The 26,773-nt window shown below is 43.6% G+C and overlaps 1 protein-coding gene across 1 annotated transcript in view; it reads right to left on the reverse strand.

The window, feature by feature from the left end:
• The window catches only part of LOC131889554 (DE-cadherin-like), a 47,035-nt gene that overhangs the window by 16,741 nt on the left and 3,521 nt on the right, over positions 1–26,773 (reverse strand). The window lies entirely within an intron of this gene.

Here is a 26,773-nt window from a genome sequence, read left to right on the forward strand (position 1 = left end):
AGGACACCCATTTGAATAATCTTTCCCCATCCTCCCCTTCATTCACCTTTGGCCACGGGGATTTGACTCGGCTCTCCCGACGTCAACCAACATTCCATCCACATGGGCGGACTCGAAGGTGTCATTTCACTGAAAATACTCCCAGAGTCAGGCCTCTCAGCAATCAAATCCGGAATTCCAGTGACTACCATCATTCTTCACTGATGATTAAGTGAAAGAAGCTATTTAATTATCCGTTCCAGCCCGTCCAACGGTATGCATATTTGTTTTCCCCTCCTGCGGACACATCGATTAGCGAGGGACCCACCCAAAAGCGAATTGGCCGGAGGCCCGACAAGAATCAGGCCTAGATGGAATTGGCCTACTCTGTCCGTTGAATGAGTAGGATCTTTTCTCGTCCATCTGTTGGGTGCTCAGGATTAAATGGAATGACATAGCGACAAATCAACGGGAATGGGCCTACCATGTCAATGTGACACTTACCCAATGGAGCTAATCATCATTACGGAAGTCAAAAGATCGCTCTGATTGGACTTCTGGCTCCTTTCAATTCGAGGACTTCGCTCGGAAAATTCCCAGCACGGTGCCCATGAATAAAGTGAAAGCGAACAAGGGGCTTGAAAGATTACCCACCCTTTTTCTTCACCTCCCACAATTAAGGGCCAACTCATTGTTAAAGAAATCAGGGAATGCCACCACGCGAGACAGGACCAAGCTTTCGGTTGCCTTCCCAGGTGTCGTAAAGTCTGACAGAATGCTGCAGAAACGGTTTGCGCAGTAGTAGTGGTGGTGGTTGTAGTAGTAATGTTATGGTCACGGGGCAAGATCTTTTTCTGGCGAGGAGAGAGAGACGACTCTCTTTTGTAAAATTGAACAGAACCGTCGAGTCAGCATCCTGATTAGGGAACTTGATCGAGTGGAAACACACCAATCCACTCCAAACCCAGAGGATCGAAGACTGCTGGATGTACCATTTCAAGCGCCAACGAAGAGTCAACTTCTATGGCTTCAGGATTGAAGAGAGATTAAGCACAGGTCTCATCAAATATTCGATCAGCGATTGCTCGCGGGTAGAAAAGGTTGCCTTCGGAGAAATTGCATCCTCTTCCAAGAATGCCCGAGAGTGCTCACCAAAACTTCTCGAACACTCACTCAGCTCAATGAGTGTGAGAGTATGGACAGATGCATTGGAACTTCCCAACAACCCCGTCGATCTCCTTCTAAAGCCATGAGATTTCGTTTTTTATTCGCTTCAAGGGGACGATTCCAAAAGTGGCGAAGGGCAGTGCAGCTCTACTGTTTATTTAGTAGTAGAAGAACGAGGTGAAGTAGTTATAGTGATTCGAGTACGAGGATGAGAAGCGGCAATGGTTCCTCGATCATTTCGGTGGATCAAGATCATCACGGACACGCCTTCTCCACTATAGACGAGATACTTTTGTGTTTCATCTATCTACATACAGTAGTACTCTTCTTCACCACATCACACTGAGGCTTGGCTGAGGTGAAGCAAGTGCACATTTTGCACAGTCATGACTTAAAAGCCCTCTGAGCGCCTCCGCCAAATGATGTATTGCCATGAATTCAATTTGCATAAAACAGATCCAGGTGCTTTGGCGATGGCGACTCTCAAAAAAAAACGAAGGAGAAAAATGAGAGTTTCTATGATCATTTCAAACGATTCCTGTTCTCGTCTCTTCTCTCAACTCGAGAAGAGGTGATATTCGAGAGTTCATATCGTGTTTCAGGATCAACACTTAACATGAGTAGTGTGAGCATGGGACTCAAATTTCCGAGAAAAAGTAGCAATTTGACAAATGTGCAATTCAAGCAAACAACTCCTCACGGCCGAGAGCCACTGAGAGACTGAGGGCAGAAGCCCAGGGCCCACTCGACAGGCCCCGGGCGGTAAATGGGCCTTAAAGTTCAAGGAAACTTGTCCAAACAACACCAAGTCATCCATGGAAAATGGTCCCTCTCGAGTTTCCCTTGACCTTCGGAGAGGGCAAAAATCCAAAGGCAGACTTGCCAAACTGGCATTTCTTGAAGCATTCCCTACGTAATACGAGCTTCACTCGGGAGCGCTCATTCATGTGTAAGGCTTTGGTGTTCCAAGTTTGCGTTTGATCTTCATTGGACTTGATCCGTCGTCGACAACACCTGAGGCCAAACCACCTTCAACCATCTCGTAAAGGACCACCGGGAACCTTCACAACAACGCCATCACCATCATCGACCAGCAACAAAACTACCTTCATTGCGCTATCATCACGAGATCAAGGGGAGTTCCATGGTGTTCCTTGAAGATTCTCCATTTTTTGGGCCGGTCCCTCGTCGGTTTTTTCCTCAACATATTACAGTGCGTGGCGTGTTTTGCGTGCCGACATGAAAATTTATTGTGACAAACTTTTCCTTCTTTTCTCCCCCTATTTCGGGCCTTATTTTAAAACGGGGAATCTCTTTGTGCCAAATACCAAGCCAGTTTGTATGGGAAAACAAAACACACTTGTGACATGACATAAATTTGGCCTTGCCATCATCGTGATCATATTGATAAAATAGAAAGAAGCGTAGATGCCTTTACCATTACGGGATAGAGATAGAGATAGAGAGGGTAAATGTGCTCTCCGGATTCATTTTTTCGGTTCATGAATTCCACATTCGGTATTCAAAAGGACGTTGAAAAAAAAATGACGTTTGACTGACTTTTGAACACCTCGTGACTTTTGACAGAGAACAAGGAACAGGGGATTCTCGGCAACGAACTTGCATGCTCAATGTTGCATTTCAATTGAAACCCAAGCAAAAATGCAAGGAAATGCAGTGAGCGAATAATAGAATTGGGCAAGAACCGCTTCATGCGAGTTCTTAGAAAAGTCCAAAACTTCTCCCCTCCATTCAAACACTTCTTTCGCCCTTAAGAATTTATCGAGCTAGCCTCTACAACTCTGGGTTCAATTTGGAGCCATTGATTCTCCAAAGCCTTCTTGTTGCTGTCGAACAGAACACCCTTTGAATATTAAGAAGTAAAACATTACACGATTGCCCTCTTTCCGTTGAACAAGGAAAATAAATCCTTTGAGAAAAAGCCGGATGTCCAAGATCTTTCGATTTAAGACAGTCCAGCCTTAATAGTCTTTTGGCCATTTTTCCCCACTTAAAAGCTTCGGTCGGCAAAGCAGGGAGAGAAGAAAAATCGAAGACATTTCTCCTTTTCTTTCTCTCAAGTTCAGATCCTGTTCAAGCTATCGTGTTTGTTGAGAGCCTTTTTCAATGAAGGCCTTCGCAAGGGTTCAATCAGGTCCAAATATCGAGAGTCCACCATCGACATTTCTAATGGTTTAGCCTTTCATTGTAGAGCTCTAGGTGTTTCAAACCCGAACTTCACTCGTATGTACTACAGTGGAACACACACGAGGGACAATGGGCGAGCTCCATCCGCCCTTGTGTGTTCTCTTTCCCAAAAGGCCCCATGTTCCAAAGAGGGGAAACAATTGTTCCCACATGCGTCTTTTTTCATGCGCCCGGGGGAAGGAACACATTCGCCATGGGAGATGCACCCTGAACGGCTCTTCTTGGGATGACAGGATCTGCTACAAATTTCTCTACTGATGACTCGAATCCATTTCCGAATAGGGCACGAGACTCTTTGCCCAGAGAAAATAGAGTGGACTGATGTGAAGACCGGCTGGGGCCAGGGTCGGCCTTGTACGTACCTAAAATGTGAATTGAAATGGAGACATGTTACTTGGCGTATAGAATGATTAATAGCGAGTGGAAGATAAGATTTAAAGGTGCTCTCAAGGGCCCTTTTGTGCATTTGAGGCGTTCCAATTTGACCTTGGGACCGATCAATGCCATTGGTCTACAGTGCTCAAATAATAAACAGTCCTAACCACAACATCAGCGGCTTCAGAACCCGATCTCATATACTATAACGAGACGTCATTGTGGAGGTATGGTACTCAGATCATGGCTAGTAGTCATGAAAATAGCCCATTTTAAAAGAATGAGCCCAGCCACAAATCGTGATCCTTGGCTAATGCAATTTTAACTAGTTTCCCCCTCTTCACCTTCTGCGGAGTATTGTTCTACTTTGGGCGGGGTTTGTTGTCTCTTTGTCGTGGCAGAGACCCCCAAATCGATCAACTCTGCTTTTGGGTAGGTGGGTGGGTTGGTTCATTCCCTCACGCCCAAATGTGAAATCCGACTGACGTTGTAGGCACGTATGTCTTTGTCGTGTCAGTCCATGAAGTTTTCTTTGTTGCCAGTTCTTGAGCCAGCCTCGTGTAGCAACTGAGAACGAGCTTCCACCGACACCACAGCCTTCACACAGGTAGAAATTAGGCCCCAAGTGGGACTAACACACACACATATTGAGGTGATTGCCCCGGCGGTTCGCCCAAGCCAAAACAACAAAGAACCGACTTCTTCGAGACTTTGAGTGGAGGGTAAAATGGGCAATGTAGAGCATTATGGGATGGGAGGTTTGCAGGCCGCTCATTGTCCACTGATCCGAAAGATACTAACAGTTCGAGGAGGGGTCCCTTGAGTTTGCGTGGTGCACTCTCTATTCACACTATGTATCCGAAGTGATCTATAATGCATAGGATACCAGTTGTTTACATCTAAACGACTCAGCTGGCTGATATTGGTTGGAACCAACCCCAAGGGGAATTACCAGAAACTTGATGATCAAACGACGTGCTTTAAGCTATCGTGTTCGCACATGGCCGGAAAGTGACTTCATGTAAGGGAAGGCAGAAAGGATTAGGAATTCGGGATGAGCTAATCAGATTGGCCAAAACATGCTTACGTTGGACAAGGAGAAATTGAACGGTCCCAATGGCCAGAGCAGAGCCAAGCTCGGTCATGTTGGTGTTGCCATTGATATTAGTATTACTCATCATGGTGGTGCCTTGCGCAACTCAAGAACAAGAAGTCAAAAGCAAATCAATAATGACTACGCCCCCCAAAATTGCTCAAGCTGTAATTTCTTGTTAGAAGAGTCCTCGTCGACAGTTCTGAGTCTACGAACAATTAGGTTTGACAAGTTTTACACCCATTTTCAGACAAACAAACAACTTCCTCTGTCATAGTTCAACATGGTCCAATGCTTTTGCTCCTGACTGGCGACAGGGCAGAGGTTCCAATAAATTGTTACTCATGACAAGGAAAACAAACCTCTCGGAACGGATGTCCAAACTGGTGTTTCTGTCAATCGAACTCTGATCTCTATTCGAGCCAGGGTAGGTAGGTTGTTGGGTTGATGGTGAGGTGGTGGGTGTGGGTGTGAGGCAACTACTGTACTAGCTCTGAGATACGAGGCAATGGTGTGCTATGATGGCCTCCCACCATAACGAGTCTCTTTCTCTGATGATATTCGGCTTCTCAGACCCCAGGGGTACACAACCGGGAACGACGTACATATGTAAGGAGGATTCCCGCCCAAGAGCCAAATTATGATGGAGCGAATGCCAGATGGCGAAACTAAATATGACACCCCACACTCTGGATCTCGAGCAAGGGAATTGGCAAAAAAATGCTGGCTCGGCCCCAAACTTGGCACACACTGTAATGGAGAACAGCTCATAATTGGGCTAACTCGGGAGCTAACCCGGTGATTTGGATTGTCATTAGGTGCATTGCAGTTCAACACTAACTCAAACACACACACACAAGAAAAAACACACACCTTTTACTGTTTGACTAGCTGGACAATGAAGGGTTCACGTGAAGCGCTAATCGTAAATCTGGGCAAAACTTGAACATGACTTGATATAGTAAAGTAATAGCGTGACAAGTCAGACAGAACCACGTTGTCTCAGGTAGCACCAACCTTCAGATGGGGTGGCTCAAACTAAGGGTTACCTCGAGGTGGTTTTAAAAAAATTGACACGAAAATGTGGAGATGGAGCTAACATCCCTCGCTTTTGGGCCCGGCTCTGTTTGCATAAATTTTCCTGGCTTAAGTACTTGACATGTTAGGAGTGGATGGGATTTCATTACTCCGCTGCTTCGGCAAATCCTGGCCCTCAGGTAGTTGGATTCATGAAGGGAAATCATTATTTTGGCGCCATTCGTAGCTGACTCGTCAAACGGAATGATTTCCCAAAAGTGCCCTTGATCTGCATTGCCGACAAATGTTGATAAGGGAAATCTTGTCGTCCACTTTTTTTGGCTCAACAACGAATCCTGTCAAGGTCCGCCAATACCCCATGCCATGCTAGGGAGTTGTAATTTACTCGTGGTGGTTGGAGACCTCATGAATATTGGAATTACTTTTCAGAGCCCTCAAGGAGTCCTCTCCAGCATTTTTAGTAGGCACAAATCCATCGCAATTAAGATCTACCGCCGAAGCAATTCGGATTCGGCTTTAGATTAGAACCACTTTCCCCTTCATTCTCTTTCTCCCAGGGTTGGAAAGAGTTCCCTTGAATTGATAGAGGATACAGCAAGTGCGTCAACTGAAGGGAAGAGGGCACAATCTCTGGTGAGCTCCAGCTAGTCCTGTTAGTCCTGGAGTTGTTAGATCAGATCGAATTAAGGTAGTAATCATGAATGTGGCAGCCAAGAATTCAGGAGCCACGAGCCAGGAGCCGGGATGGATAGTCTTTTTCTCTCTTGGTTGGTCTCTTTTACTGAATCAATCAATGAGTGTCCTTGAATGTCGCCATCTATTAAACGCTTCAATACCACCCACACTGATGTGATCTTAATGGAATTTGGGCTTCATCGCCGAGCCATCGATCCCCTCATTGATCCTCAAAGTGCTTCCTGGATGATGACGAGAAAGGAGCATCCACCCAATGAGACACTCAAACAGTGGAAATGTCAACTGTCCGCTCAGGGATTAGCATTGATTGAAAGGCTTGTTTAGAATGCGCTCGTTGCAGAAGGCAGCTACTTAGATCACAGTCCCTAAATGCTCTCTTTGTTCTGCGCTAGTTGTCTCTATTCAGCCAAGTCCATCCATCAGTTCTCGACGCCTTGTTGGCAAAAACGATTCAATTCAGAAGGAAAGAGAAAGAGAGAGAGAGAACGAGACAAGACAAAGTCTTCATCGACAAAAAGATGCTGGAACTCGGAGATCTCGCAATTGACTTCTTTTGGGCTACACTATGACTGCTCTTTCTGTCACTCCTATAATTCGTCCTACCAGTATATCAGGAGCGACCAGACTGAATGAGGCTTGCTCTGGCAGACCCAGACAAGGCCAACAAGACCGAGCTATTTCTATACAAATCTAGTTTCTGGCTGAGCAGACAACGAGCCAATTGAGTCAATTGCCACAATAAGGAAATCAATCTAAATCTTGATCTCCTTTCTCAATCCACCGCTAGTCAAAGCTCATCTTACACTACAGTACATGTTGAGTCACTTCATAAGTGTAGATACGCAATCATGTCTAGTGGGCATTCGTGAGCGAAATGAACCGATGATTTCGATCTCCAGCGGATTAGGGAGCTCTGGCACTTACGTAGTTACTTACTGAATGAATGTACTGACACGAGGAGTATTTTGCTCGTCCAGCTCGCTGGAAGTAATGAAAAGCTAACAAAGTGTGTTCCTGTAAGCTTTCAGAGAGTTTCCTGTTGTCTCACTGGCTTTGTTTACATCCCTCTATTCGCTCAGCTGGCAGTTTTGGGTACTTCATTCGATCTTCATGGTGCCCAATGAACGTGCCAATCCATCAGAAATCTGCCTCGCTTGTCAAGTAAGCTAAAATGAGGTCGAAAAGGAACTTTCGGTCCCGCTACAAATTCCTGGAAGGAAATTTGTTACCCGAAACTAATTTCAAGTCCTTGCACTGTTTCCTCTCGTCGTTCTCGTTCAAATTTGCTGGAAGGTTAATCTGGGGTCAACGTGGTACATGCCAACAACAATGAACCAAACGGGGCCAAATGTGTCAGGGATTGGTCTAAATTGGTATCAACCAGCCACTCACTCATTCAACCTCACCCTCTTCTGCCACTATTCCTACTACTTCGTCTTTGTTTTTGGGCACGTCAAGAGTTCAAGCCAAGAAGTCAACTTTTGTTCTGCAAGATTTTGGCTTCCAAGTTTTTATAACAACTCCTTTTGCTCGTCCTATTCCTTATCCCAAAATGTGAGGTCAACAAATATTTGAGGACCACTGAAGCTTTTATTTTAGCTGACAGGCATACTACACTACCACGGTGGCTCTGGGATCTGGTAATCCTGATACAATATTTTGGAGATAACGAAATCACAAGAGCGAACAGCTAGGTCACCATTTCCCCCACTCAAAACCTTAGTTAGCACTCGCAAATACCCACACCAAAAGATACAGGCGAAGGCAAACAGAAAGATGCGAGCTTCAAAATCCGATAACTGGCCACTTCAAATATGGATAAATCAGGATTATTGTCAAGCCAACCTGACATCCAACTATCATCAGGCGAGAAAACACGTATCTTTTCCAGGAGATTCCAACATCCTCCTCGTGTTCCTTGAAAATCACTTCAAAATCAATCTTGACGACTTGACTGACTTTGAACAGTTCAAAAAGTGGCAAGTGAACAATCCCAAGAGTTCAGTTAAGGAAAGAGGGAAATGCTCCTATGAGAGGGGGAGGGGACAAACTCTTTGGTGGAAAATTATTTTCATATCCGATGAAGCGAGGAAAGAGGAAAAGTTTTCGCCAAGTAATGCACTTTCCGAGGCCGAAAGAGCAATTTTTGGTTCTTAATTCTTGGTGTAGAAGAAGGCCACTACGAGTCGTTCCTTACGAAATTACGAAATCTCCAGCCGGGCACCGCACTTCTTTCTCCTCCTCGTCTGTCAAGAGTCAGTCAAGCTTTCGGTTAGTCACGATAGGTAGTCTTCAAACAATAAAAAAATGGCACTGCGGCAATCGTTAATGAAGTGATAAGACCATTGGGAAAGAACGAATAATCTCACAAACCACGATTCAACACCAACACTCTCCTCTTCTTCACTCCCGTGTTCCTTTTTCCTCTGGAAATGTGGGACCGCTTCATTTGTAGATATCAGGTCCATCTTGATGGGTTTGACTTTTTAATTTTAAGTGAGCCAAAAGTGCTGCTTTCCCTTCTCTTTTCCCCGTTAAAAGAGCGTGCCAGAGTAATGAGGTCTGATATTGTTGCATGCCATTTCCCGAGAGCTTAATTAACATTCTAGAAATCATGCCCTGGCAATCAAAATACTTGATATTTCATGTCCTTTTAGAATCCCTCTTATTTAGGATATATAGCGGTAATCGATATTAAATTTAGCAATTTCTGACAGTAATTCAAATCATCATACATCATTAGCCTTTTTGAGTCTACTAGACTAATTCATTTTGAGAAAAATGTGCAAAAGATTCAATGCAGTGGGCAGATTTACAGCGGAAAATGGCTTGCATTTTAAACCTCCGGCCATTGCCATTGCACTTTGAACGGTTGTGCCCTTGAAAGCGGACATTTCCGAGGACCGAATCGAATCAGGTCACTCTCCTCTTAATGTTGTACATAACACGATAGCGGGTACGTTTTTGTTCAGCCCATATTTGCAGGGTAGTTTTGGAGCCAAACGTCGAGAACGAGAAGAATGAGTGAGAATGGTTTCAAAATCGATGAGGCGATATTGGGGATTGGGATGCAGTCAACCTTCACCAAACGCCACAGAACGCCAGTACCACTGCTGAATGCTGATGATGAAAATGGATGAACAAAATTGGATGTGTGAATGAACGGAGTCAGTTTGTGCAACCATCCCGCTATTGGACATGTACAATTCAACATTGTATTCAGCCAGCCGATGAAATACGGTGCACATCCACATGGAAAAATGAATGAAATCAACAAAAGAGCCGATGATGGGTGATTTTTCGGGCAGGAACAAACCAATTTCTTCCTACTCTTTTGGTGGTGAGGAAATTGCACATATGCCGCACGATGAACACCGACCTGTTTAGTTCATAGAAGTGTATAAGGAAGGGAAGCGTTTCAAGGCAAGTCTCATAGTAGGGGAGACGTTACTCGCATCATGAGCTTTATTGTGCAAGTTTGGGTGGATGGAGAGGCCGGGCAAAACTCTGTGTTATCTCCATCTTTCTATTGATAGCCTTGGGCATAGAAGTGGAGAGTGAGTAATTTTCCTCCGAGTGCTTCTTGAATGACCATTTGTACATCGTTAGACAATGCCTGGAATCTCAAAGTTCATTAATTGCAAGCCATTGTTGTTGATCATCAACATCGTCATGATTACCAAAGCGGTCCTTTCCCTTCTTCCTCAGACCAACACGAGCTGTTTCCAATTTTAACCCAGACCACCATCACTTCTATCACTTCTACCACTTCTCCCATCGACAACATGGCTTCATGCACTCGGTTCCGTATCATGGCCGTACACAACTCAACTTGTAATAGGATCCTGGAATTCTTTAGAGACCACTCACTCTCAGTGGGCAAAATCAGCATGGCCGAATAACGAACTTAGCCTCTCGTGTAACTTGAATTATGGTAGAAATATCAAGCCCGTGACCCTTATCGCTCTTGGGTCTTGGCGCGTTTAATTGAAGTTTTCAGTACTCTCGACTTATTGGTTGGAACCCAAAACTTCAAAGGAGGTGGACTGGAATTCCTGGCCGAGTTCACTCCTTGCTAGAATGATGGTGGCGTTGGCAAGAGGAGTTATTGCATTCAATTAGGTGAAATGAGCTTTTAGAGTTTCTGTGAAGACGTCTCTGTCTGTTATTACAAACACAATTAGTGCTCGCAGTGCTAAGGGGTTAATATTTATGAACCAAAGTGGCACTCAATTTGTAACTTAAGTGTCGAACGTTAAAAAGAAAAGACCATTCATGTTTTCATAACCGCCCAGCAGATAGAGCAACAATAATGGGGACTTTTTTCTATTTGTTCACGAGAGAAACGTCTCTGCTCTCCCCTAAAGAAACACCTTATGGTCAAAATATCCCGAAACTGAAGTAAATCAACTCTAATGAAAAGGTCATCCTCCTACTGCCTTGCTTGCTGACAAAGGTACAAGTCTGGCCAACTTGGATGGTTCATATTGTTGTACGAGAGCAACATATCCCGTAAAAGAAAGGTGGCTCTGACATATGGAATACATGCGATTTTTTGTGGAGTCTTTATCCCGGAAAATAGCTGTAGGGAAACATGGCAATGAGACAATGTCAATATGGCCGGCGCGACCCTGTCATCACTGCACCACCGTCTCTCTCTCTTTTCATTTAATCGCAGCCACCAGACTCATATTACCATTGTAGACGCTCACGGAACATATTTCTTTTGTTATCTATATCTCCGTCCCTCGCGCTCTACTCGTCCAGTATTGTTACGATACACAATCTCTTACGAACTACCGTGGTAGCATGGTGGCTGGCAAGCATTAACAGCACATTCAGTGAGCTTCATTAGAGGGGGTGCAACCCACACATCAATACGGAACAGTATGTACTCAACTGTATAGCGGTGTATAGTACACCCTCCTCCTTGCCGTTTTCCCCACCCAAACGCTGGCAACGAAGCAGAAGTTCATGCCAGCGGCAATTTTCCCAAACTGCCAAGTGGAGAAGCAATAAGAAGACGAGACTATTGAACAATTTTCCCCTAAAGGGGAACTAGAGATCCTAATCTGGCTGTACATTGTATGGAAATTCAATCAGGGTCTGATTGGGGAATTTGCTAGTGGTGATGTTGCCGAGGGGAACAACCCGCTTCGGGTAATCGCTCCAACACACAAACGAGCGAACAAGTGGTAAAACCCGTGAAAACTAAAAAGTAGGAAGAGAAAAAGGCTGAGCCAATTTTGGTTCCCGAAACAAGGGAGGAGGCCAGGAAAAGGGTGATAAGTTCGGAACACTTTGGGTCCTTGGGGAACAATTGGATATGTGAAAACGTGTCGAGACCACACTTGCCGGCTATGAATTATCCTTTTCGCTCTTTTTCGGCGGATGATTTTCCAACAGAAGTCGATCTTTAATGAAGAGTGAAATTTGATTTTGAGAGCTACTGCCTTCTTCTCTACACACTTCAAAACATCTCAAAAGGCAAAACATGGGCATTAGGTGCGAACATTCAGAGAGAGAGAGGGGAATAAATCTTTTTATGGCTTTTTTCCGCCATCACACGTTCCCCCTCCTCGGCTTGTCTCAATGACATTCCCTCCCCTTTTTTCGCCCTCAGTCAGGCAAAGGCACAAAACATAGAGAAAATAGTCAAAACTTTACAAGCAATCCAACACTCTAAACAGTTCAGTAGATTTACAAGAGACTCATTCGTTCAAATCGTCGACTTCTTTGTGTTGCAAAACCTAGGTGGGAAGCAAGTTTGTCGTCTGCATTATGGCTAGCTGGTCTCTCAATGGTTGATTGGCAGATGTCAGAGCTTTACAAAAATGAGAATTGCAATCCTCGCAGATTAACAGACCAAGAGCAAATTTGCTTGGAAGCAATCCCTGAATCAATCAAAGATAAATGTCGTGCATGGAGTTGGTTTGTCTGGAAAGTGTTTCTGAGGGTTCATGTGTGCATTGCACCCATCAGAAGGGAGATCTTTGACGTTTACGAGCAAAAAAATCCAAAGGATTGTTTTACAAAAGCCAATACCATGGAAAGGGGGGAGGGGAGAAGAGAGAGAAAGAGAGAAAAATGTTGATGACAGCAATCATTCCTCACCAAGTACGAAAAAGGGGGGCGAATGAACTCTGGGAGAGTTTTGAACGATTTTTGGGCGAGACACCCTTCGGTTTGACGTTCATAAATCTTGTCATCAAAGAGCGAATAGGCATCCGAACGACACCTACACTTCGAGAGATAGAGAGAGTGGCTACCGGCATATGTCTTTCTCAACTCAGACCCACAATTTTCATTTTCAATACCCTGCCAATTCACCCCGTCATCCCTTCCATAAGCTTTGCCTTCTAGTGCCTTTTTTAAACGTCTAGTGGAACGTGGGACACTTGGACGAAAGAGAAGAAAGCAGAGTCTTTTTCCAGTGTTGGATATCGGGTCTTACCTAAAACGAAGGCAACAAGAGAAAATTAGTCTTCTTGACTGTCACACTAAATCAACGCAACGATATGTGACGGCTTCATATTGAGCAAAGGCAAGAACCCGCGCAAGAAGGAAAGAAATTGGAGGCATGAGTCATGGATCCAGGACCGACCATTCTTTTTGCACCGAACACTGCCCAATCCCTTCCGTCTTGAACAATGACAAGACCCGAAATGGTTGCTGGGCTAGTAAGTGCTTCATCCATTGAGGGTACGAAAAAGGCCGAAGCCATTTTTCAGTTGAGCGGTAATCCACCTCTGATCTGGAATAATTGCTTTCATTTTGGGACCATCAAGACTCCATCTTCCCCTAATTAACCTCCCCCTCCCCTCTTTCTCGCTTGCAATGTACTCTCAGAACAAGAACTTTTTTGGCAACATTTCTCTTCACGACATCTGGAATGATACACTAATTTCTTGGCAAGAACCACTAATTAGCCTTAACTTTTGGGGAAGACACTCTTCCGTTTGTGCAGTACAATCCTATGGTGAAGAGTATGTGACGACTTCGTTTATGTACATACTCGTACCCTCGAGTTCAATACGAAGCACCATTCCGTAGATTAAGAGTTCCACAAGTTGGAACATGAAAGCGCTTCCATGGCATTAAGTTAAGTCCAAGGAGTTGAATGGAAAAAGTCTGACGATTTTATCCCCACTCTCAAACATGTCAAGTTCCTTATTGGCAACAAGTCTGGGAAAAGGTAAAGCAGCCATCATCACGGTAGGATCAACCACTCACTCCATCCATGGTGGCTGGTTCCTTATGGCTTTGAAAAAGGGGAACGACCAAACAGGCTCGCTCTCTTGGTTCCATGATATTAACCCCCCTTTCCCAAGTTCGCAACCCTCGTCCGTTTTATGCTCAGGCTTTTCTTGCAGTGGGAAGTTGAGACGAAAAGCCTTTTAAAGGATACTATGGAAGGGATGTTCGAAGGGTAAAAGTACAGTAGCCCCGTGGTACACAGGGCAAACGAAGAAGTAAGAGGGGGTGTTCCTTCTTGAAGTTAATCGAAATATGGAATGAAAAAGGGATGAAACGTCTGGAGAGGGTGGAATAATGGAACTTTGTGGAACATGACAGGAACATAATGGTGTGGTGGGGAATAAAAACAAGCAAGCCACGTATTTACCATTCCTAGGAATTCAATCACGACCATCAATGTCAAGCAAGCCATGATTCAGACGACCAAGGCGCCCGACACAATCCTTACACCCTCTCATTTCAGAAAGATTAGCAGGAACTGGTTTGAGATTACAAATGTCATTCATCACATTTGGAAAATGGACCATTCCCTCGTAATAACAAAGTTTTAAACGGACAAAAAGAGTGTCAAAGGCGTTCACTAAGAGATGCTCTCTCTCTTTCATGCCCCCCGACTACTCCAACTTCATTTCCACAGATCCACGAATGATGGCAGTGAGTCGGTGGCTTGAATCTAAACCAAACTGGTTCACATCGGGTTAATTTCTCAGTTAAGAAGGTGAGAAGAGTGCCAATGGGGTTTGAAACTCTGGCTGAGATGCGCTCAAACCAGTTTATCAAGCTCAGGAGGAGTTGGATCTGCGTTGTTTGTGTTCTTTTCATTTCAGCACAGAACTTTCGGGAGGATCTTAGTGTTCGGACAAGTTGCGGAAAAATTGAAGTGACTCCAATTCGTCTTTTACATAGCACTGGACAGCACAATGAGCAACCGATATGTGTGGCTGGATCAAGCCCATTTCTGCCTCAATTTCAGTGTTCAAACTCGCTCAAGAAGAAGTTTCCAAATTTATCCACTCAAGTATCTCGTTCTCCCCTCTTCAGGAAACGAAGATCCCCAATATGCTTGCTTGCTGCATAGCAGTCAAAGAGAAGATTATGGTGGCAGACCAATTAATTGCTCCACTGGATCCCAAAGGCAAATAACAACGGCATCATGTTGGCCACGGCAACCCAAGATATTCACGCTAAGGTTACCACATTTGGGCTCTGCTCAAGATGGAGAACCAAGACGATAGAAGTTCATTTCTTCGAGAATCAAACGAGAAAATAGATTTGCTAGTTCGCTCCTATTCACCTCTTTCAAAGCACGTACGTGGCGGTGAGGGAATCTCCTCCAACTTATGGATTCTGTCTCACATATGTTCCGGGCTCCATCTCTTTTGTTTCCAAGTGCTGCAGGGGCGAGAACAAAACCAAGATGGGGAACCAGAACCACCGAAAAAGGAGGAGGGAGGGTGACGGGATGCACGGATGTACGGCGTTGTTGTTGTTGTTGTTGGTGGTGGTGGTGTTTTAGATGTTCATCTGGTACATGCAAGATGAGTGCTGCAGTCCATTTTGTGGTGGATTCCCTTTGATTTTGCTTCCTACATTCACTTTCGAGGGCTCTTTGAGGCTCAGAATTGGTTTACTTTCGACAAACAATACGACCACGAGTGCATCGAGAGCAGGGTTGGTATGATTGCGTTTTGAGGGATGTGTGCCAGTGTTCGTTGAATACACCTTGACTAAACCCCACTAAGAGAACCTATTGTGGACGTGCCAATATGTAAAGACAAGCTTTTATGGCCACTGAGTGCATTTCCCATGCCCCAATTGATGGAGAGATGCTACATCTAGAGATAGGGACAAAGTCAAAGCCCCCTGCCAAGATTCAGTAGCGAAATTTTACTGACCACCCTCTCAAACAACAAAGAAGAAAGGAGCAGACCAGATGAACGGGAAGAAGAAGACCTCCACGATTTTATCGGATTATTGGAGATTGGCGACTTCAAAATAACCCGTTGGAGGAAAAGAGTGAAAACAAGCTTCAAAAGGGATCGGTCGGTCAGTCAGTCGGTGGCTGAAATGTGTCTGTATGTGAACTTGTACCCTTTGAAGAATGCAAATAAGACCTAGTTATTTTTCCGGAGCAAGCAAGCGAGTGCGTTTGTGTCAAGATTCAAAGACTAATCCGTCATTTCACGCAAGGCCAGTGGAAGCTTTTTTTTTCGCTTTGCATATTTTGACTAATGAACGCAGGATATTTGTACTGCTTTCCTTGCTCTACAAAGCGAGGGGAATCGTGGCCAGGTTAATTACGGAACAAAAGATAAGATAACGGGGGTAAGGAACCAACCACCATCACCCACCAACAATGCCGCATGTGGAACCTCGGAGGGAATGTATCAAGACACGAGGGGAGCAAGAAAAGCTTGAATAAAACGCAATAATTTGGCCTCTTACGCCTCAAGAGTCGTGGACGTTCCTTTTCTTGATTCGAATGGTCAAGGGTTGAGATGAGATTTATCGATAAACAACCACTCTTGAGAACACTTTCATTACATCCAGCGAGCCTAAGAGTATGAACTGATACTAGATTGGACAAACATGCACACTTTTAACAAAGACTACGGCTGTGCACAAGCAGGCTTGGCGCACGCTATTCTCTAGATGAAAATGATTTGAGCTTGACGAGTGGGTCTCGGCTTGGTCTAGGTGATGAGATTTATGATTTCATTTCTCTCGTGCCTTGATAACAATCTCGAGGCCTCATTCATGAAAGCTCATATTCCTCATCCGCTGACGCTACATGCAATGCAAATCATTACTCAAAATGACTTTCAGATGATGTCGCGTGAACCCCGATGTGAATGAGTCGAGCACGCGGTCTAGAACTGGAGATTAATGCTCAAAATTAACCAACCGTGATTTGTCGACAAAATCCCTCGAGTATGATGAACGAAAGATCACTCCGATTGGATTCAAAATGCCTGCATGCCACCTCGATACTACCACTTGATTTTTTCCCCCCAAGATTCAACCATGGCAGGGAGCTGATGATTTCTCACTTCTCACTCACTCATACATCGCTGACGGTCTGGATTACGCTTCAAAAGAGACCCAGGATTCCAGAATCATGCCGTGAAATATCATTTGGGCGGAAGCGTCGGCACTTCATCATGGGCAGATGCGAGCCTCTACAATGAGTATCAGTCAACAGCATACTAGGCATCGAAAAATAATACTCACTCGTCGCTGGTATTTCTCGTACGCACCAACGAGAGAAATCAAAAGACGCCTGATTGAATCCTACCATCAGGTTCTTGACCACATAATAGCTTTGCGAGCTTGCAATGGTTTCAAAAGCCATACATACCTGAAACATTAAATAAGATTGGTTAGTTTTATGGCTTAAGCGGCGCTATTTGCCAACATTTAGAGGGCAATTCTTCATCATCAGGGTAAGAAATGTGTGAGGTTTTATTGCCCCTCCTCTTTCTCCTCTTCCTGCCGCTCAACCTCTATCTGGGAGTCATCAAGAAATATCTCTTCCAAGCCATCAAATTGAGATGAAATCATCAGCGAGAGGATCAGCAGGGTGCACGAAACAGCACTCTCCAAATCAAATTCACCACCAAGGTTATCATGATCAAAGAATTCCAGCCGATTGTAATAGAAAATCAAAATTTCAAAACAACCTACGTATAGCAATGGCACACTTCAAATACGACTCTGGCATAACAAAGGTTTCCTTTTGGAACAGTCCCACCAGGTCGTGGGGGAGGAACAAACCAATCACAACCTCCTTAGGCAATGACTATTATTAGTGTGACCCTAATTCACTTTGCATGACTACACTTTGATGGAAGAGAAACAACAAGCAGATTATCGTGCACCAAAATACAACAAACGAGCGAGCGTACACTACCTCATCATGGAACATGCTTCTCTGTGACAAAATCAGCAAAAAATCTTAATCTTGAGCCTATCCATCCATCCATCTATCCGCTCATCCATACATTTACTATGAAAGCTCTCTTAGAGGGGAACCTCGTGGAAAGGCCACATTGAGATGGCCTTTGTGATCTGGATAATTGGGAGAAATATCCTTTTCATCTCCTGACTGATTATGTCAATATTGCTGTTCCCTCAAAAGGCAGGCTTCGTTCCTTTTTTCGCAAAGAATTGGGCCAACGATCCCCTCGGCTTCTACTCTAGCTTCAAAATGATTCGTCCCTGCTGAATTCTAAACACCCACTTCCTTCCTTATTCTGACCCAGCCGCAAAACTGGAAGGCCATTGGGAACAGATTAAAAACAGACCTAGAAGCATCAGTTTCATTTGTGTAATGGCTTACATCTTTGAACGCACTAAAGGTGGTAACTGCGAGGGTTGAAGGTATCATCGATAAATACACTGAGGTCTGAGACGAATTCTAGAGCCTATTGAAATGGAAAAAACATCAGAATAAAGATTGGTCTCGGATGGTGAGAATACTATACTACAAAGTAGGTAGACCCACAAGTCTCAGACAAGTAGCCAAGGAAGGTGCTTTGGGGTGAACAATCAAGCTTGAGAGTGCTACATAACAAAGACAGGCAACTGTGCAGTCGCTTGTGTCAACACAATCGTGAAGTTTCACATTTCAGACATTTGTTCGTTTGATGAGCCGAAGAGTTCTCCGTCTGATTTTTGGCCTCCGATTGTTGCTTTTGGTGTTTCCTTTCAGATCTGTGTCTGTTATCATCATGACTGATGATTGGCCAAAATTCTAAAATTATAGGTGGGTCGAATAGCCTAACTGCATCCGGCTAATGGTTACTTAGAAAAGGTGATAAACCCTAGCGAGAGATTCGAATCACTCTCATCATGAGACTGGGTACAAGCAGCAATCATAAACTTTGACAACTCCTCAAATTGGTGCTCGTGGGAGACACTCAACTCTGGAGGCATCAAGGATTCCCAGAAAATGAACAAAATTGGCTTCGAGATTGAAAAGAGGAAATTGACAATGGAAGGAAGCGGGCTTATTTTGTTGTGGATTCACTTCAGAAATGCCCTTGCCCTTCCTGAATAATGCTCTTAAGAAATAAGGAATAAAAAACGCCGAATGCCCAACACGCACTTAAGTTAGTCTTGTTGCGATTGCACTACTATCCACATAATGATGGGTAGGCAAAATTAGATCAAATTGCCCTTTAATAGGAATAGAGTAGTAACAATCAAACAAAAGTGACATGAAGTAATTAAAAGCCAGTTTAGTAAATCATCATAATAAGCGGAGAAAGCTATTACTATTGGACGCCAACAATTGTCCACATCAACAATGCAAGACGTAGAGAGAAAGAACCCTCCACTTCATTGAGTCACTTCATAGTGGGCGTGTTCGACTGAAGGGCCTCCCCGCGTATGCGCGTCTTCACTGGATTTATTTCTAGAGTTCCACAACCTTGCGTTGGTTACTTGAGCAAATGTAGGAGAGTCGGGAGGTAGAAGATTGCTACGGACCTTATCTGAATCTTACATCAGCTCATAAATAAATCAAAGGTAGATAAAGAGCCCAGATTATTTTTTTCTCGGTACTCCATGAAGTGGCGGTAGCAGCTTGGTACCCCCAGCATCTTTCCCTACATACCCATAAGCAGACAAAAGTGCTTATGAGAGGTGTATAACGACTAATATGACCTTTTCAATTGCATGCTGCTCAATTTCCCCAGGACTACCCGGGGAAAATAGGAGTCCATATATGGGCATTATTGCTAGACCGGCCAGGTCCAAATATGTATGTAAGTCCGTAGACTTGACCATTAGATTGTACAAGTACCATTGGGCCACTTGGGTTCGTAAATACTTTTAAACCCAGCACCCAAAGGTCATCGACCGAGAGCTAGATGTCGACTGAACAGCGAAAAATCCGGTGCAAAAGTATGGATGGTGATCCAATGGAAAGTTCCTTCATCCCCCTATCCAATAAAGGCCATTTCCGTTGTCTGATGGCACCTAGGAATCAAGTCAATCCTACGTGATTAGCTAGAGAAATAAAAGGGAATGAGGAGGAAGAATGATGATAATCTGACTCAGGCAATTGTTCCCCCTTTTTCTGTGGGTTCTGTGTCCACTCATTGTGCGCGTACTTGCTCCAATTTGGTCTCAACCGCCTTCTCATACTTTTACGGCAATGGACGTTGGACAACCAGAACAGTTCTGAATAACAAAATGTGGATGGTTAAGTGAAAGTGGTCGTCAGAGTGTTTTCAGTATGGCATCAATCGTCAAGTATTAAGGCTAAAAACACAGAATCAGAGGCAGAGCATCAGTTCCGTTGTTATGGATAGTGCAAGGAAAGTAAATGGGTTCACTCAAATGTGTACAAGAGTAGTTTCCACAAAGCAGTATTGTAAAGTTCATTTTTGTACAACCGAAAATGAGACCAATCTAGAAGGTTTTCAACCAACAATGGATATCATGAGTTTATTGATGTGGCTTTTGGCATTCACCTGGAGCTGTGGAAAATGTTTATTCAAAGACGCATTATTATTGTCTCCTCGTTTCTATACCATAATTTGTCATCCACAGCTCAATAGACAAAACTTGTTTAAGACGGCAGCTGCATCACAAATTACAATCTTACCCGCAAGGCCAACCCAAGGCTTCATAATTACTCTCGTGCTTCTGGTTACAGTTTCTTTGTGCTGATATTTAATGTTTTAGTGCAAGAGCAAGCTCTACGTGGCAATAAATGGCAAGAAAAGATTGATGTTGCCTTTGTCTTGATCAAGAGGAAATGGAAAATAGATTTTGCATGCTCTGCCACCCTCAAACATATCTAAGAGGGGAGAGATGAGGAGCGCGAATCCCTGAGGAATCAGATCTGCTCCTCCCCAAACGTGGATGAAGCTAATCAATGCCATTACCTCATCAAGCCATTGTGACATTTTCTCTGCCAAAGCGCCTTCTAGAAGTGACCATCCTTAAGGACTGATTCTTACGAAAATATGCGGTGCTTTTTGCACGTGTGTTTCTTCAAATTAGATTGAAGGTCTACAAATGATGAACACTCGTCCAGAAATTCTTTGCTTTCTCTTATTTCTATATATTCCCGATCTCAAGGGATTTCCACATCCCTAGCTTTTCTGAAGACTTAGGAATGGGCGTAATGGACCGCTGGGACAGCCAAGGATGAGTGGGGCGAGCGAATATATCATTTCTCAAAATCAAGATCCTGTTTAGCGCTCCTATTCTTTCTGTCTGTCTCTCTTCTCTCTTTCTTCAAAAGGCTTAACTCCTGCCATAGATCCAGTATCATACGGGAAAAAGACCGACAGACAGACAGTCAGTCCATGTCAGTCGTAGAAGCGAGGCCGACCTTTTCCTCGTTAGAGTAGCTCTGTCATTTGTAGTCATTCGAGTAAGCCAGGGACTGACTGGTTCGTTTCTAAGTAGACCAGCTATAATTGGAGCCAAGGAAACCTATTAAAAATGCATGTGATTTCAAACGAATGGTTCTCGATTGTAATCTTCCATTTGCATTGGCAGCCCTAAATGGATGTTGAAATGGAGGATTTTGAGTCCCTCGAGAGGCGAGGGCATGGGAATATTTTCTCAATTTCATCTTCCACCTTGGGGTTCGTTCCCGACCAGGAATAATCATTTTTGGTCTGTTCCACCTCTTTTTGGCCAAAATGTCTCAGCACAAAAGGCAAGTTAAAAACCTCACTTTAACCACCAGCACGGTTATGCCAAGAATGTGGTTGGCAAATTAGGGAACATCAAGTTATTTAACCTCGAGTTGAGAGCCTTTTTTCAGCCCTTTTGAGTGTAGCAGTAGATTTAGTGGCATTTTCAAATGGAACTGGACAACTAACTATTATCTAGGGCTTGTCAATTTGCCCCATGTGATAGAAAACACGAATGGGCGTGACTATAAATACGTTGACATGAATTTAGGATTTCTGCCTCATTTGAGATCACCTCCACGGATAATGGGATGACAGACCCGTACAAATACACCTTTTGTGACAATGTGTAGGGATCCCCAGTTGAACTCCGAGTATGGAAGCCTTTTCACGCACTTCCTTGACTTCCTATCCATTTCATGATGAATGAACGCTCTACCAGCAGTCTCCAACCCTATCGAATGGATATTTATGCAGAGCTTCATCTACATCCTTGCCATTCATGCATTTGCCTTGCTGAACTGCTTCAGAGGTTGGCTTTGATTTTGATGAAGAGAGTGCTTCGAAAAGTTCCTTTAAAACCCCCGAGAAAATGTCAAGCATTGGGGAAAAAATTTCATTCAACATTGTACTAGAAAAATTGCTTTATTCAAAGATACCACTTAACATGCACTTGGCTATCTAACGTGTCCTTGACAAGTAAAAATGCACCACAATCCAGAAATTCCTTTTTTTCTGAGCTCGGGGAAATCAACTAACAATACATTTCCACCTCTCATAGCGGCCTCATCGTCCTACATTCAAAAATGAAATGAGGCAAAACTTGTTTTGTTGTCAATCTGTCACATGACAAAAAATTCCAGCTTCTCATTGGCAGCATTCCAAACTAATTATGAGTCTCCAATACTCTTTTATCAGATGGAATGTGGTACCAAATATACCCTTTATCAAAATCGGACCACTCTCCACCTTTGACATTCCCATATATTTAGCACTTTATAGCACTTCATAGCATCCTGAATTTGAGATCCACTCGCTCTTTTTCACAAAGAATAGATGCAAGCCATTGTAGTAACACTCTGTCCGTTAAATTGCAGTCGATCTTGGTTCATTCGGTGGCATCAAGATCATCCAACTCATCATCTCATTTCTTCTCTCTTAAAAAGAAACACTTTCCCCTTGGAAAAAATAATATTAGACGTTGGTTTGAGTTGACCAGGGTTGCAGTTCGATGGCAAAACTTCGGCTTTGTGAAGAAATTGCCACAAACATGGACTCTCTCTTCCAATCCAGAGTTTTGGATGGCGGTCCTGATGGCTTGGATAGTTCTGCAATTGCAAGAACGAGGTGCAATTGATCCTCTTCCAGCTATGATAGCGAGTCTTCTCGTTCGAATACTGGAAATGACAATTGATTGCCATGGATGCAAAACTGCGGGAAGGCTACGTTTCATGCTCAAGTGCTCCGAAAGAGACTCGAATTCATGACTTCAAAACGAGGCGATATTTGTCGCAGCGTCACTTTAAAAATATCATTCATCGCGTCATTCCTTATACTAACTCATGTGCTCTCACTGACCGAGAGAGGGAGAGAGAGAACCCCTCGCACATGCAGACATAGTGAAATTCAATGACGGAAAATGGCAATAATAAATTTTGTTGTACGTATTCCTGTCATATCGGGGCCCGAAAACTCGATGAAATCGCAAGATTTATCCAGATGTTGGCAAACGAGTTTTTCTTCGGCTTCAATGGGTCAATGACAAATGTTTGCATCAAAGTCACTCTTGAGCATTACAATTTGAAAGTGCTTTCAAATGAAAAAAAGCCAATGAGTTTTTGTCGAACACAAAAAGCGACCTTTTTTCCCCAATGGCAGAAGAGTGGGGTCGTGAAACAAACTCCCTTACCGGAATTAATGGGAGGACTAAAAGCCACCCAGAATGTGTTTGATCCGAAAACAAGTCATTAACCTTCCATACTAAAGACAAGGTAAGTAATCGTCCCAACGAGGAGGAGGCCAGTCAGTCCTCAGGTACAACATAATGTGCATTAGAGCTGCAAGTGGGTCCACGTTAACCAAACAGAATGAGTCAATATCATTTCCCTTCGTGTGTCGCTTTTTTTGCCGAAGAGCAGCACCATGCAAAGGGCAAAATGACGCTCTTCGTTGGCCGTTGGCTTTCCTTCTTCGCAGGTTCGAGGGTGTAATGTGGGTCTGGTGATATAAGCGAGTCCTCGATGGTGTGTGTTTACCAACGACAATACGACATATATTTGTTTCAACATTGCATGTTTCCTAACGGACAGAGACAACCACATTGGGCTTTGGTAAGAGATTAACATGAGGCAAAGGCAAGCAACAGAATTGATCGCTTGGCTTTGAAAGCGTTCTATGAGTCTTTGACTGCATAGTACATAAAGCATAAGTCCTCAAGTGCCTTTCCGAGGTTTGGGAGTCCTAGTTTTGCGCTCAAAAGACGACCAACAGAAGAGACATGTTTGGTCACATGCTTAAACCATTGGGATATGATGATGACATAGCCCTCTTAAATGGCTCCTATGAAAGAACTTTCTGAGCACTTTAGCTTCAATTAAGTTTCAGAACTTCAAATAACTGACAGAACTACCTATCCTCGTGTTTACTCATAATATGCACAAACAGTATACAATTGTCGAGAACAGTTTGACAAAAACTGCATACATTCTAGGATCAGTTTTTAGAACAAAAGACCTGAGTGAAACATTAAGAGTATGAATAGTATAATTTCGAAACTATCTTTCTCCTACAAAAAAAGAAACCCCCGAACTTTCTGAATGCCGGAGAGGAAATGCATTTGTACATACAGCAAATCTTGAATCAAGGGTCGAGCAATTGCAAGACGGGAAACCCGTTTCTGTTATCTAAATTAGAAAATCTTCAAGCCCCTAATCATATTCAGAGAGATTGGGTAAGACTTTTCAAATGCAAAGTTACACCAATGCAGTTCAAGAGCTTTGAGAAAATTCCCTAAAAAGCGTACCAAACCGACAAAGTTTCGACGAGATTTGGAACTTTTGTGTTCCAGGAATCATTTTCAAAGTGCTTATCTTTCCAACGGGTGGAACAAAGCGAGAGCTTCGTGAAATCCTCACTTCCCCCTCTCCCCTTTTTCGCTCTTTCTCCAATGGTAGGTTTGTTCTTTTGGTGCCACTGCAGGGGGAAAATAGGCCCTGTTCAGTATTTTTCAGCTTGGCTGAGCACATACACTAACTAGTACTTCATGCCTTCTCTTCTCACCACTACAAAGAAACGGAGACGCAGAATTGGCTACTAGCTCGGTGTATGCGTGTGTAGGTAGGTACAGAAGTTAAGTGGGAAGATTCCCTCTGTTTCTCCAAGTTCGTTCGTCTTGGTGTGATGATCTTTTTCGTGTGTCAAGACGAATTTTTAGCACAATACCAGAGAACACTTTCTCATCTGCCATATGGATGGACGCAGAAGCACAGTCAGTTGAGACGATGGGATTCAGTAAGGACGTCGGGATTTCCATGGACGGTGACTTCTTCTACACGTTATTGGTTCGTTTAACGTATTTGACTCTAATTTGATGCGAGCTGCCTGGTCGTTTTAAGGCCATAATATTGGGGTTGCCAAGGCAGGTTTAGAAAAGGAAGAACTTTTACGCTGTGTCTTTGCACAGTAATCAGTTTCAATATTGGCATGAATTATCCAAGGACGACCCACTTATTTCTTTTATCATTAGACAATTTCCTCACTTTTTTGCAATGCCTTTTACGAGAGTTTCAAATTGACCGTTTTTTTGGTTTTTTGATATAAACATGTCAAAGTGACAGAACAATGGCAGTGATAATCTTTAATGGCCCATGATAAAATCAATCGAGCATAGTTAGTGAAGAACGCAAGAATAAATTCGCACAAAAGACACAAACTGTCTTAAGTGTAAAGTAGCTACTTAAAGCGTCAGTGTCCAGTACTATGAAAAAAAAAATCCTTGAATCAAAGATTTCCAGCCGGTTATAAAAGATCATGGACAAGGATAAGCACAGCAGCTTGTCCAAATCAGACTTGAAAGTCAAAGATGACGAGCCAACAAATTCTTGCCTACGATCAAACTGGTAAATTTAAGGGAAGCCCTGTAAGTTCCAGTCAGCCGGTGTTTACAGTTTGCATTACTGAAGTAACCCTCTCCCAAACAAGATCGAGACAAAGTTAATGGCAATATGAAGGGAAATCACTCGTTTGCTAGAGTACAACCATGAACACTGAACTGGGTTACTCTCCTTGGTCTCAGAGTTTCCATAAAATTTGAGATTGCGTTTTGTGGCTTCCCTTCAAATTTCGCTTAATCTTAGCAATCGCTTGAAATATTGCTTTTCCAAGTTTGTCGTCAAAGCGCCCAGAGGGTTCTCTCTCGCTTCCCAAAAAAAGTTCAATGGATATTGATTACGATTCATTCTAATGGGGGCGCACAAGGACGATTGCCAAGTCATAATTGACTTGAAGCTTTGCCGAGTAGTCACGAACTAATCCAATTGCGGTTTCATGTCGTCTTCCAACTTAGTTGAAATTGCAACTATTCAGCAAAGAAGACAGAAAGTTCTGTTATAAAAGCGGTCCCGAAAAATTACAAAGGTTGACAACCAAATCATGATTAACGCCAAGTCGAAAAGCTATTGGTCCGTCACAAGCAGGCTTCGTTATTCCGCTCAAGAATACAATCTGTTAAACAAATAAAAGCTCACGACCATGTATAAATCCGCTTGCTTTCGTCTTCCTTCAATGTATGCATGGGTGGACAAACAATATATACATAGCTAGTGTACCCCGTTGGCCCAAGCATTAGTTTGAAATGCTGACAGAGAGACGAGAAATCTCTTTGCCAATATGTTGAAGTCAGTTTTGGCACTACAACCCGGTTAAGCTACCGTTTTGCACACCATGCCAGAAGCCGCCACATGCATAACTTGATGTTCGAAGAAGACCGGGAGGAGTCTTGGACCAAGGGAAATTGGTTGTCAGTTCTGTTTTTCTTGGAACACTCATCCCCAATTGGCATGGCAGGGCGCCTTGGCGTTTGGAGATATCGAGGATAGAAGTGAAAAGTTTAAAACAGTGGGAAAAGGGAATATTTGGCCAATCGTTCGGATGAAAGAGCAAAAAAGGTAACCGAAAAAGGGAGTCTCCGATCTCATCGTTCCTCCCTCCATGCAAATCTACCCTAAAGTGCATGCAAGTATAATGCACTACACCCTCCTCATGCGATTAGATACGCGGGTGCCAATTCCATCAGGGTGCCGCG

This window comes from Tigriopus californicus, chromosome 10 (assembly GCF_007210705.1).
Source record: "Tigriopus californicus strain San Diego chromosome 10, Tcal_SD_v2.1, whole genome shotgun sequence".
Lineage (NCBI taxonomy): Eukaryota > Metazoa > Arthropoda > Copepoda > Harpacticoida > Harpacticidae > Tigriopus > Tigriopus californicus.